The sequence below is a fragment of the Narcine bancroftii genome, chromosome 4, assembly GCF_036971445.1.
Source record: "Narcine bancroftii isolate sNarBan1 chromosome 4, sNarBan1.hap1, whole genome shotgun sequence".
Lineage (NCBI taxonomy): Eukaryota > Metazoa > Chordata > Chondrichthyes > Torpediniformes > Narcinidae > Narcine > Narcine bancroftii.
Genome location: NC_091472.1, coordinates 250,734,719 through 250,747,613, shown reverse-complemented (window position 1 = coordinate 250,747,613; position 12,895 = coordinate 250,734,719). Strand labels below are relative to the sequence as shown.

General features: G+C 43.7%; 1 long non-coding RNA gene across 1 annotated transcript in view; it reads right to left on the bottom strand.

The window, feature by feature from the left end:
* LOC138761853 (uncharacterized) overlaps window positions 1-11,714 on the bottom strand; it is a 49,031-nt gene extending 37,317 nt beyond the window's left edge. Inside the window, exons 1-2 of the long non-coding RNA XR_011356542.1 lie at window positions 11,603-11,714; window positions 1,525-1,647 (exon numbers count right to left, since the gene is read on the bottom strand). This is a non-coding gene — a long non-coding RNA (uncharacterized lncRNA). The remainder of the gene's footprint in view (window positions 1-1,524; window positions 1,648-11,602) is intronic.
* Window positions 11,715-12,895: the final 1,181 nt, after the last annotated feature.

Below are 12,895 nucleotides of genomic sequence, written 5' to 3'. Positions count from 1 at the left end.
AGAATTCTTGAAGGGGAAAGGGTGTGAGGAAGTGTAATCAAGGAAGTTGTGGGAGTTGGTGGGTTTGTAAAATGTATCAATGGAAAGCTTCTCTCCCGAGATGGAGACAGAGAGATCCAGAAAGTGGAGAGTGTTGTCGGAGATGGACCAGGTGAATTTGAGATCATAGTGGAAGTTGTCATCAAAGTGAATGAAGTTGACGAGTTCTTCTCAGGTGCATGAAACAGCCCCAATGTATTCATCAATATAGCGGAGGAAAAGTTGAGGAGCCTTGCAGCTTGGATTGCTCCACAAAAACCATAAATAGATTTGAAGGAAATGTGATGAATCAAAGGAGAAGTTATTAAGAGTGAGAACAAGTTCTGCCAGGCAGAGGAGGGTGATGTTGGAGGGTTACTCATTGGGTCTCTTGTCAAGAAATAAATGAAATGCTTTGAGACCTTCAATGGGGGATGGAGGAGTAAAGGAATTGGACATCCATAATTCAATGATAATTCAGCAGAGAGATGATCATTTTTTCTCAATTCACTTCATTGGAACCATATTTTTTTTTAAAAATCACAATTAAATCTTTTTTACACTTTTCCACTTCAAGGGATATTTTCAACAAATTATCCTAATATCAGCATATTCTGATTCCTTACAACACACAAGAATTCTACACCACAGAATATCTGTGACTTTAATGTAGTTTGTGCGAAGTTATGGCGCAAATCGGCCTTGTACAACTTTTTCACATCTACTTTATCTATCAGTTTCATAATTTCATAATGTTATGCACTAGCTGGAAGCAAAATTATTAGATTAGAACAAGGGGAGCTTTCACAGTGTGAAACACATAGCTGAGCATCCTTCAAAATATGAAACAGCAAACACCATTTGTTTTGAGTACATAATCAGTATTAGTTGGGGTCACCAACAAACACAGCTATGGGATTCTTGTATTTGTTCCTCAGACAACTTAAACTCTTATTTGATAAATTGGTCCCAGCAAATGTTAATACTTTCAGGACCACATTATTGAAAGTTTTCACAAAGCCTTCCAATTGATTTTTAAACAGCAAATTGGGATATGCATTACCTATTTTGAAATTAAAATTAGTTTCATAGTTATGCAACACAGAAACAGACCCTTCAGCCCAACTTATCTATGCCAACAAAGGTGCCTTTCAGACCTAGTCCTATTTGTCTTCATTTGGCCCATATCCCTTGAAAGCTATTAACCTGCCAAATATTTTTTTTTAATTTGAATTTATATACACCTCTACCAATTCCTCTGGCAGCTCATTTCGTATACCCACCACCCTCTGTGTGAAAAACGTGCCTCTTAGGTCACTTCATATCTTTGTCTCCTCACCTTAACTCTTTGGACTCTGGCCATTTTTAACCTTTTATATGTTTATGGCTAAAAGGAGTCAGTTGATCTGTTCAGTCACTGATACCACATTATAACTAGCCAGTCACTGTCCTGTTCATACCCAACAGAGTCCTAGATACTCAAACAACAATTTTAAATGTTCTTACCTTTACTTCCAGTACTTTTCTTGTTGTGGAACTTGGTGAAGCAACTTTGCAAAAATACACTTTACATATCATGAACCAGTCTTGAAAAACCTGGACACGGAATATATGCACTTGTTGGTAGTCCTGGAAAACAGGGACATGGAGTCCAAAGGGTTAAACCAATTTTTTGGACTGCTCAACCCTGGGAAAAAGACAATGATCATCCATCTTATCTTGGTGTCTCATAATTTTATAAACTTCTATATCACCTTAATCCCCTTTGCTCCTGGGAAAACAATCCCAAGGTATCCAGCAATAAAATGTGCTTTGCTGATCGGAGTTAATTGATGATACAACTATAACTTTCCTCAATCTCTCTGGGTTATGGAGGGAGGGATAAAGATCATATACCTGTTCACATTTCCCTTTTTGTTCAAAAATGTATATTGGACAAGGATAAGAATGGGCATACTTATAAAACTTACCATGGTGGGATAACCTACCAAAATATCACAGTATACATTACAAAAAAAAATCCAAAAGGAGGAAGCATTGTTTAAGGAACCATTAATCAGTATTAAACTTAAGAAGCAAATAATTGTGCAAATTCAGATGGCAGATCAGAAGACAAAAAAGAATAGCTAAAAGATGAATGAGAGGAAAAATTTGGAATGAACTTGATGAGATATATAAAAAAAGATATTTTAGTTCTGTTATATGTGGTTCTCAACCTTTTTTCTTTCTACTCACATACCACTTTAAGTATTCCCTATGCCACAAGTGCTCTGTGATTAGTAAAGGATTGCTTAAGGTGGTATGTGAGTGGAAAGGAATACTTTGAAAAGCACCGTTTTAATCGTACCTAATTGGCTCATTATGTGCACGGTTTCATAACTCCAAAGGAAATGGGCCAATGACAATTTTTCTGAAGCAAAAGATTTCAGTAACAATTGGGTCTAGAGCAGCGATTTTCAACCTTCCCTTCCCACTCATATACCACCTTAAGCAATCCCTTACAAATCACAGAGCACAGATGGCATAGGGAATACTTAAAGTGGTATGTGAGTGGAAATAAAAAGGTTGAGAATCACTGTAGTAAAGGGACCCCAAGGTTGGAATTTAAAATCCCTGGGTGGACCAATGGCCATCTGGGGTTCAGCGATTTGGCAGCATGGCCGGCAAGCCACACCATGCTGGTCGTCTGGATCAATAAGCTAGACCACCATGGAGAGAAGATAGGGCACCACCTGGTCTCTCTCTTGGAGGAATCGGGGTTCACAAGGCAAGGGGAGTCGTGGGGAAGCCCTATGGTTACTGATATCCCTACTTTGATGCCAGTGGGGTATAAAGTCCGATTTAAGTAATCAAGGTGCCCAGAAAGATGAAAAGATTGAATCACTAAAGCTCCATCGTGGGTCCTAAAGGACACACTGGCATTGCCAGGGCACGTATCAAAAGCCTGGGGGCCCAGGTACACTGAAGCTGCCCGCCAGCTAGTCAAAGCGTGGCAGCTTCAGGTAGCCCACTAATCCAGCTGGCAAGTCGATCCTGTAAATATCAGAACTAACATCAGGCACGGGGAAAAAAGTGATGAATGGTCAGAAGATAAGAATGTGTGGCTGGACAATGATGACTTTGAGGAGGCTGAATCCAAGTACGGGCATTCCCGATAGCTTGCAAGCTTGGCCGGTAATTCACGGGACCCCATACCCTCCCGTCCACCTTCCACAATGGAGAAATTGCCTAGAATGGAGAGTGTCCAAGAGGACTAGCGAGGGACTGTTATGAGATTGTAGAGACTTGGGAATGCTCCACAAAGAAGTTGGCCAGGTGAGCATTTAGCTGCATGGCTATTCTGGCAGTGGGATGAGAGGGCCATAAATATTTACCTCTCCCACCTAGAGGCTGGCACTCTGAGTAGTCTTTCCACACAGCAGACAGTTAACAACTCCCTGTGGGTGCTGCCTGAAGGGATCGAGAAGGGGACCACACTGTGTGATCGGGTAGTGACTGTGGTGCGGATCACTTTCCCCATGCTTTTAGAGTGAACCTGAAGTGCTGACTGCAGTGGTCATGAGGATCATTATTACTAGCCTCTATGGTGGGGCTCCCAGGCACAACCTTCCTGAAGACACCCGTGTAATATCTGCTTTGTCGGGGAACTTTGTTATCACCGTCCACCCCGACCTCAGAGGGCTGATCTTGCACTTGATGGAACCAGCAACTGGCAAAAGCATCCAGGAAGCCATTGCCCTTCTAAAAGGGCTAGAATATTTGGAATAGGGAGCACCCACCCACGGGTTACCTGCACCACTGCATGGAAACAAGGCATGGTGATGGCAAGAATGGTGAGAGTGAACTCCACTTGTTCCGTAGGGACATGTACTATGCCCTAGCATGTGTCGGCATAGACTTTGCTTGCGTACATTTTTCCCTCCGCCATGTTTGCGATGTAGCAGGAGCACTGTGGGAAGAAGCTGTGAAAACCAATCCTACCCACCACACTGCCCCCAAGCACCCCCTACCACTATTCAGCCTTTTGCTCCTTCCTCAGCCGAGGTTGCCCCTGATGCCCTCAGGATAGAAATTTGCCAACAAGAACACTCAATCACACAAGACACCCTCCGCTGTGTGGAATAATTCCACTCTGACTCCATAGGATAGAGGCCAGGGACCCCATTCAGCGGTCCTGTCCCACCCAGGTGACCCAATGCCATTTATTTCAGTGGCTGTCACCTGGGAAAAGGGAAATTAGATGGTGCTGGTCGACACTGGGACAGAACTCACAATTATCCCCAGAAATCCCAAGGGGTGGAGGGGGTCTGAAGTTAGTATACAGGGGCTAGGGGACTCCATCCTCTCTGCCAGAGAGGTCAGTCTCTGCCTCTCCATAGGCGGCGAGCTTCCCCATCCCATCCCAGTCCTGGTAGCAGCCTCCCTGAGTGTATTCTTGAAATGAATGTGCTCAAGGGGCAGTCAGTATGTACCAACAAGGGAAAATTCACATTTGGGGTAGCCTAGGCAACCATCATAGTCAGGGTGACCAAATGGACTCCCCTTGTCATTCCCCCTCCCTCTCAAGTAGTCTGCACCAACCAGTATTGGGTGCCAGGAGGCAATGTGGAGATCGTGAAAGTGATTGATACCCTCCTCATTGAGGGGGTTGATCAGACCTGCATGTCCCCCTACAATAGCCCAATCTGGCCCAACCACTAGAAAAACAGCACAAGATGCATGCCAATAGATTACTACAAATTAAATAAATTCATCCCTACCCCTCACAATGTGTTCACAATGGTTGAGTATATCGTAGGCAAGGACAACCCTATTATGCCATTGTGGACCTCGTCAACAGTTTCTTCTCTATTCCTTTAAGTCCAGACTCCAAACATCAGTTTGTCTTCACATGGGTGGCACACAACACACCTTTTGTCACCTACCCTAGGGATATCTCCATAGTCCACACTCTGCTTTAGTTAATACACCACAACCTAAAAAAATTGCCCCCACCCCCACCCCAACATCGATGACATACTGATCCATGGCCCCACAGAGGAAGAGACAGTAGCACGGACACTGGATTCCCCCATCTCTGTACTCTGCACTCATGGCTGGGTAATCAATCAGGAGAAAATACAGGGTCCCAGTCAGACGGTCTTCTTCCTGGGAATCCAGTGGTACTTAAGCCAGAGGGATACCGGAGACAGCATGAAATAAAATTACTGCAGCAGCTCATCCCCTATCTTACCATGCTGGTGAGCCCACTGTATGCCATCTCCTAGAAGACCACCACATTTCACTATGGCCCTGAGCAGTAGCTAGCATTCGAAACAGCAAAATAAGCCACGGAGCAGGCACTGCCATTACCCTCCCTTTGAACTCCAGGTCTCATCCACTACCATAACAGCCAAGTGGAGCTTCTGGCAGAAAATTAATGGTCGCAGAGTTCCACTAGACTTCTGGACAAAGACCCTCCCCGAGCCTGTCTCCCACTACACCCCTTTCAAACATCAGCTCCTGGTGTGCTATTTAGCTCTCCTCACCACAGAGTACCAAACAGCCAATGAGAGCATCATACTCCAGCCTCAACTGTGCATTATGCAGTGGATTAAATCTTCTGATGCCTCCCACAAAGAGGGAGATGCGCAGCATTCCTTTATTGTTAAGTGGCGGTGGTATATTGCTAACCGGGCCAAGGCAGGGCCAGAAAAAGTCAGCAGGCTGCATGGGAAAATCATGTCCCTCCCTGAGAATCACAATCCCCTTCCTGAAGTCCCCGTCGTCAATCTTTCTTCTGGGGTCAGTCGTACGACTCCCTCACCAAAGAGGAACAGTAACAAATGTGCTTCAAAGATGGCTCCAGTCAATGGAAAAATGGGAAGCAGTTATGGTGAGCGGCGGCACAACATCCAGGCAGCAATAAGACCCTAATTCACAAAGGGATGGGAGTATCCAGCCAGCCCACACAATTGGCTGTGGTAGCACTCACAATTAAATAACGACGTCCGGTGTGTGCTTATTCTGACTCATGGACAGTGGCGAGCAGGATGGCTGTTTGGATGCCTTGTTGGCATGAGATGGGGTGGGAGATCCACAATTGCCCATGGTGGGGTCAGCAGCTCTGAAGGTACATTTGGGAGCAGGCTGGGCAGAAGGCGCTCACAGTCCACCATGTGGATGTCCACATAAACAGGGCCATAGTGGAGGGCATTCACAATGCCACTGTGGACCGTGCAGTGAAAATCTCCCAGCTTCCATCTGCTCCAATTATGTAAATTCCAGTGCCTTAGCAATTATGGGTCCACAGTAAGAATGATCACATGGGATCAGATAGAATGTGACATTTGTGCACATTGGCACACCAAAAGGTAGATGAGGTTGACCTCAGGACCCTGAGAAGTCTGGTAGACTATGGATGCAGCAGCCACAAGGTCCACTCAGAAAGGGGGAGGTAGTCGCTTGGGGACCGAGGAAGTGTCCCAGTAGAAATGTTGCTATCATGTTTCCACACCAACAAACTCTCCAAAAGGGAGTAAAGAAAATTCCCACCCCCCCCCCCCCCCCCCCCCACCTTTCAGGGTAAAGACAACTAAACATGATGGAAAACTACCCTGCAGGACAAATTCCACTTCAACACAACAGACTGCTGTGATTCTCCTCATTGATTTTTGCAGTATTCTAGCCATCAGCATCAGCTCATTTTAGCAGTAGGAGCTCCTGTCATGAACTATGCAGTAAACTTTAAGCATATGGCAAGAGCTGTTGCCATGGACATTCCCAAACAGGAAATTCCAGCTTAACAACATTCACAACCTGTTATGAACCTTTTTAATTGAACCCTGAACTGTGGTATATACTATTCACTTGTGTTTCAGCTCGGTTAACTAGTATCAATTTTTCGTAAAATATATGTATCTGTGTATATATACATTCATACATCTTTGGCTTGGCTTCGCGGATGAAGATTTATGGAGGGGGTAAAAGTCCACGTCAGCTGCAGGCTCGATTGTGGCTGACAAGTCCGATGTGGGACAGGCAGACACGGTTGTAGCGGTTGCAGGGGAAAATTGGTTGGTTGGGGATGGGTGTTTCCTCCTTTGTCTTTTGTCAGTGAGGTGGGCTCTGCGGTCTTCTTGTAGAGCTCGTCGAAAGAACCAAAGACTTGTTGATCCAAACCAAGGCTTTTATTAGCAAAAGACCGGAGCTCTTCACAGGTGGCCGACCAGTCCTGAATGATCCGACCTGGCTAGGGACACAACCCTTTAAGGCCCAGACAATAGGTGTGGCTTAGCTCTCAGCCAATCGCTGTAAGCACAGTCTAGATACAGTAACTATATACACTATGTACATTGGTGATAGATCTGTACTATCACATTCACCCCTTCTTGGAGAACTGACCCTGGGAAAAAAAAACAAAAACGAGGGAGAGAATGAAAGGAAGGGGTAGGTCGAGGACTGTAGCGGTCAGGGGGTCTGACCATCCGGCGTGACTGCCGTGGTGCCGGGATTGGGGTCGCTGGAGTGGTGTCGCCAGCGGGCTCATCGGGTGCGACTGCTCCGTCGCTCAATTCCCCAGTCGTGTTGTCGGCAGGGTAGCCCGGGTCATTGGGGTGCTGTTGGTCCTTCTGTTGCGGCACGGGGCCTGGAGAATAAAGAGTTGGGGAAGGTTGGGTTGGGGGGTTTGCTGGGTCTACCGCGTCCTGAGCTAGGTCCCGCTCCGAAACAGTGTCCTCCCGCCCATCTGGGAACTCAACGTAGGCGTAATGTGGGTTCGCGTGGAGTAGAGTCACTCGGTCAACCAAGGGGTCGTTCTTTGAGTGCCGGACGTGGCGTCGCAAAAGGACAGGGCCAGGGACGGTGAGCCATGCCGGTACAGTGGTTCCTGATTCGGATTTCCTTTTGTGGGGGGTGGCATTTGTTGCAGTACATAGGAGGGAGCAGATGGAGTGTAAGGCACTAGTGAGAACCTCCTGCCAGTGAGAGGTGGGGAGACCTTAACCACGGAAATTACAGTGACCCCCCCCCCTAACAGATACTAACTAATTCCACATGGGGTGGGTGCTTCAGGAGCATTTATTCAAAACCTACTAATTTAGTCAACTTTCTGACCTGACTCCTCTTGGATATCATGAACAGAGAACCAAAACAGGTATAATTGGCACCCATTTAAAGGGAAAGTGAGCAGGAATGGCATCCTGGTGTCAGATGACAGCCCAGAAAAATGGGGTGCTCCCACGAGAATTTGGGTACCCCTGGATAAACACCTGCCAGCCTGTCCCCTGCCTTTTTTTTGTGCTCATGCCTTCCTGTCCTCTCTCTCTCTCTCTCTCTCACACACACACCACACACACACAAAAACAGTCATTCTTGGGGACACGCACGACATGGGTACTCTTGGTGGTTTGCAGTGTAAGTGTGTCATCCACATAGAGTTCAGGGATGAACTGCTGCAAGACCAAGACTATGAGCCATTCAAGTGAGTTGGCCTGTCCCCTGCCTCATCACATTGATGGGCATCTGGGTTCTGTTGTAAGGGCGCATCCAAATGTGAAGCCAACGCGTGGGATGCACTAGCCAAGAGAGGGCTTTGGGACTTTATGGATGACCACACACTGCCTGCTCACAGATGTGGCTGGTAAAGGTGCACACATATGCCAGCTAAGCCAGATAAACCAGGTATGTGAGTCAGTGAACAGATGATTTTCTTTCTTTTCTGTTCCCTCTCATACTGGGGAGCACCTCGCACAGTATCCTCGCACAGAAACACAACGACCCTGTTTGATTGGGGGTGGTGGGGGGAGAGCTGGTGAGGTATTGTCATTGAGTCGATAATGTGCCTTATCCATCATACAGAAGGTATTTCTGTATATACCGATCCACTTGATTTGTGTCATTTTAGACACATTTTTATAGTTATAACATTTTACCTAGATTTTGCAGTTCAGAAACCCTTTATTCATTGTAGTGATTGGTGAGTGATGTGACTTCCGAGGGTTGGAATGTTATATGTGGATTATGGAGGAGCACGTGGCCACCATCTGGAACATTGTGGATTGCAGAGGATCACATGATCTCCCTGTCTGAAACCGATTCAGAAGTCGCATCACCTGCCAATCCGGCCACCCATTACTGTCGGCTTATTTAAATGATTCAGTGTCATAATTAGCCAGACACCCAGTTCAGACCAGTATAAACATTGATGCATATCATATTTCTCGCTCTCTCTGCTTCTTTGCCCAAGTCTCAGACTTTGCTCCACACCAGGTCACTACTGTGGGCATCTCTGGAGGAGTTGAGGGTATTGTGTGCACTACACTTAGTTAGCCCATAGTACTGTGATAGATCACTGCTTGCAGAGAGCCACAATCCCATTGGTATAGGGAACCAGGAGAGTGTTTGAATGTCTGTCTGTGAAGTGTGTACATGTGCAGGAGATTGTGGTAGTGTAAGTAGCCACCAGTATCGGAGTCCCTTGTGCCCAATGTGCCTGCTTGCATCATTATTGTTTTGTCTCATACTGTGTAGAAGACAGGTGGCCACTGATATCAGAATCCAATCAAGGTCCAATGTGACTGTCTATATGCATAGCTATTAGGTAGCAGATTAATTAAGTATCATTTGACATCCTCCCATTTGTTCAATAAAGTTACCTTTGATTGCAACACTTGTCTCCAGAATCATCCCTCTGTGAACCCATTGAACCTGATACTTACCAGAAACAAGTTCTTTTCAATATTTAAAAAAAAAGTAATAGTGCAAAAATGTTTTAGGAAGTGAATCTGTGAAATGAATGAAAAGGCTGGAAAGGAGCCAGATGAATGATAGGTATTTTGCATTAGCCTTCATTGTAAGTGATACAATAATATCCCAAAAATATATAATTTGGGAATTTGGTGAGAGGGGACTCGGGAAATCCACTATCATCAGGTAACAGGTAGTGAGGAAATTATAGGAGATGCAAGCAGACTGGTATTCAATCCTGATAGACTTCATCCTTGAATCTTAACAAGAATGCTGAGTAAAATGGTTGATGCTTAATTTTCCCAAAGGTTCCATTAGATGGAAAATTAGTTAACGTAATTCCTTTAATCAAATAGAAGAGACAGAAACAGAAATTTTTGATTGGCAAGGTGGATGAGTGGCATGCTTGTTGCTGGGTCCCCAAGGTTTTATGATTTATAAAAATGACTTATATTAAGCCATGAAATTTACTGATGACATAAAGATGAATAGGAAAGTAATTTGTGCAAAAAAAAACACACAGGGAAGCCATAAAGGCATATAATTGATTAAAGAAACTTGTGCCTCATTTGAAGATTTCCCGGAATTCCACTGCAAGCTTATGAACATTGACACAGGATGGTAGGAGTAAATATATCTTCACTGGAGCTTAAATAAATGTAATGCAATGTCAAGAGGAGACTCACAGCATTTTGAAATGACATTCAAATCTTGGCACAAGGACCCAATTAAAACCTCAACTTAATGATTTTTAATAAAAAAAAACCAAGACCAGCCAGAATGTTCTTAGAGTCCTCTCTAAGATGGCTTCGGTCTCCCACGATGTTCTGTGACTGCATCAGAAGGGTATTTTAAAATATCTTTTTAGGATAGCAATAGCAGCATCCATTATTCATTTATAATTGCCTTTGAACTGTAAAGGAATGTAAGAGTCAGCTAAAATGCTCGATGTTGAGTAACGCTCAAGTCAGCCAAGATAAAGACAGACAGGTATTCTTCCCTGAAGGGCAGGAGTGATCTACGTGGGTAATGGAGACCATTTGATTGTGTCATGGTCAATATTACAGAGATTATCTTTTTTATATAATTCTAGCTATATTTACTTCCTTGAAGTTAAATTATCCAGCTTCCATGATGCAATTCAGATTTCTAATTCTGGAAATAGTCCAGAAATCTGCTTTTGCATCTGCTAACTTAACACAACATATCCCTTTCCAGAAAATTGAAACTTGAGTCAAATAGTCGGGGAATGAAGCTCCATTGACAATGCCATCTTTTCAATAAAATGTTAAACAGAGACTTAATCTGCCCCTCAGTCAGAAGCAAATGATCCCAATGACTCAATATGATGAAAACCAAGGATCCTTCATTCAGTCTTCCCAAAATAAATCTCCATTGTTGTTTATAAGGGTTTGTTAATTGAAACTGGCTGTTGGGTTTCCAAAATCACGACAGCAACTTCACCTCCAATGGTTTTTTATACTTTGATTTATATGCATGATAGCATATGAGTGCGTGTTTCTTTCCTTTGTTGCATCCAGTACCCACACTATGCCTGTTAATTCCACCCACCCTGCTGCGACTTGCAGTGAAGATAAATCTATAATTCCCTCTATCTCATACTTCCTTCAAATTCATATTCTTGATCATTTCCCAATTAGTGAGTGTGCCAAACCTTTTTCTGCACACAAATGAAATTTCACACAATCATCTTTACACCAAAAGAAAAACTATCAACGAGCTTGGTCTTATAAAAGAAATATTAATCACATGTGACAAATTATAAAGGCAATGGTTCACATATATTTTCAAATATAATTTTAAGACTTCATAATTAATCACTAAATTTAACACTTACAGTTTTATTTCTACCAGTGTCAATCTTCTTAAATTCTTGACAGTGACGAGGTCTGACTTTGCAAATGAGTAAAAATCCAGCAAATTTTATGTTCTGGATTTAACACACATTGTTCTTGCCTAAAATAAATAGAATCAATTGATCCATCAGCAAATGTTGGTCTTTCCCTTTTCTTTATACGTTTGATAAATTTGTCTCTGTACCACTTGAATCTCAATTATGCCTTTGCCAAGATCTTTCAAATTCCAGTTTATTATCATGTATAGCAAAGTCCTGCGAGAAAGTTTGATTTGTGAGCAGTGCAGCTGGACATCCTTTACAGCAAGTGAAATACAGTATAGAAGTGCAGTTACAGAGGGACATGTTAGCATAGAGCAAGGGCAACATAATTTTACTAATGTAAGGTTCATTCCGTTGGGTATAAGTTTGTCCTGCTATACATCATATCGCCCACGTCATGATCTCACCCCTCCATAAATATATATATATATATATATATATATATATATCTACGTCAGTAGCCATGTTAGTCTGATGGTACTGAATGATAAAGCATTACGTTTCGAAGCCCTAATTGTGTAAGTGCATAAACAACAGTGGCGATGAGGAACTAAACAAACCTTATGTGTGCTCCATGCACCAACTAGGGGAAGGAAACGAAAGGATTGTAGAGTACGTCGAAAGAATCAAAGGCTTGTGGATCCAAACCAAGGCTTTTATTAACTAGAAGACTGGAGTGTATCACATGTAGGTCGACCAGTCCAGAATGACCTGGTCTGGCTAGGACCAACACTTTAAGACCTGCCAGAAGGCATGGCTACGCTCTCAGCCAATCACAGTCATCCTACACTACAATCTGTACATATACACATTGGTGATAGAATCTGTACTATCACAAGATTAAAGGTAAAAGGTGACTACCTAATGAGCTCCATGAGTTCCTATTAGAAGGTCAAAGCGAAAGCACACCAAGATGGCGGAGGGAAAGCTCGGAGAATTCAATGAAGCAGATGAAAGTTGGGGTAATTACGTAGAATGGTTTAATCACTACTGCGTAGCCCATAATATTAATGAAGCTCCAGTAAACCAAAAACGTGCCCTCTTCCTCAATATAATGGGCAGCAAAACATATGATCTCCTTAAAACCTTGCTGGCTCCAGAGGACCCAGGGATGAAGACATATTCCCATTTATGTACAGCACTGGGGAACCACAAGCCCCAGACCACCAATTATGGGAGAGAGAGGCAACAATTCTATGAAAGGAAACAAATGCCAGGGGAGGCAGTAAGTGA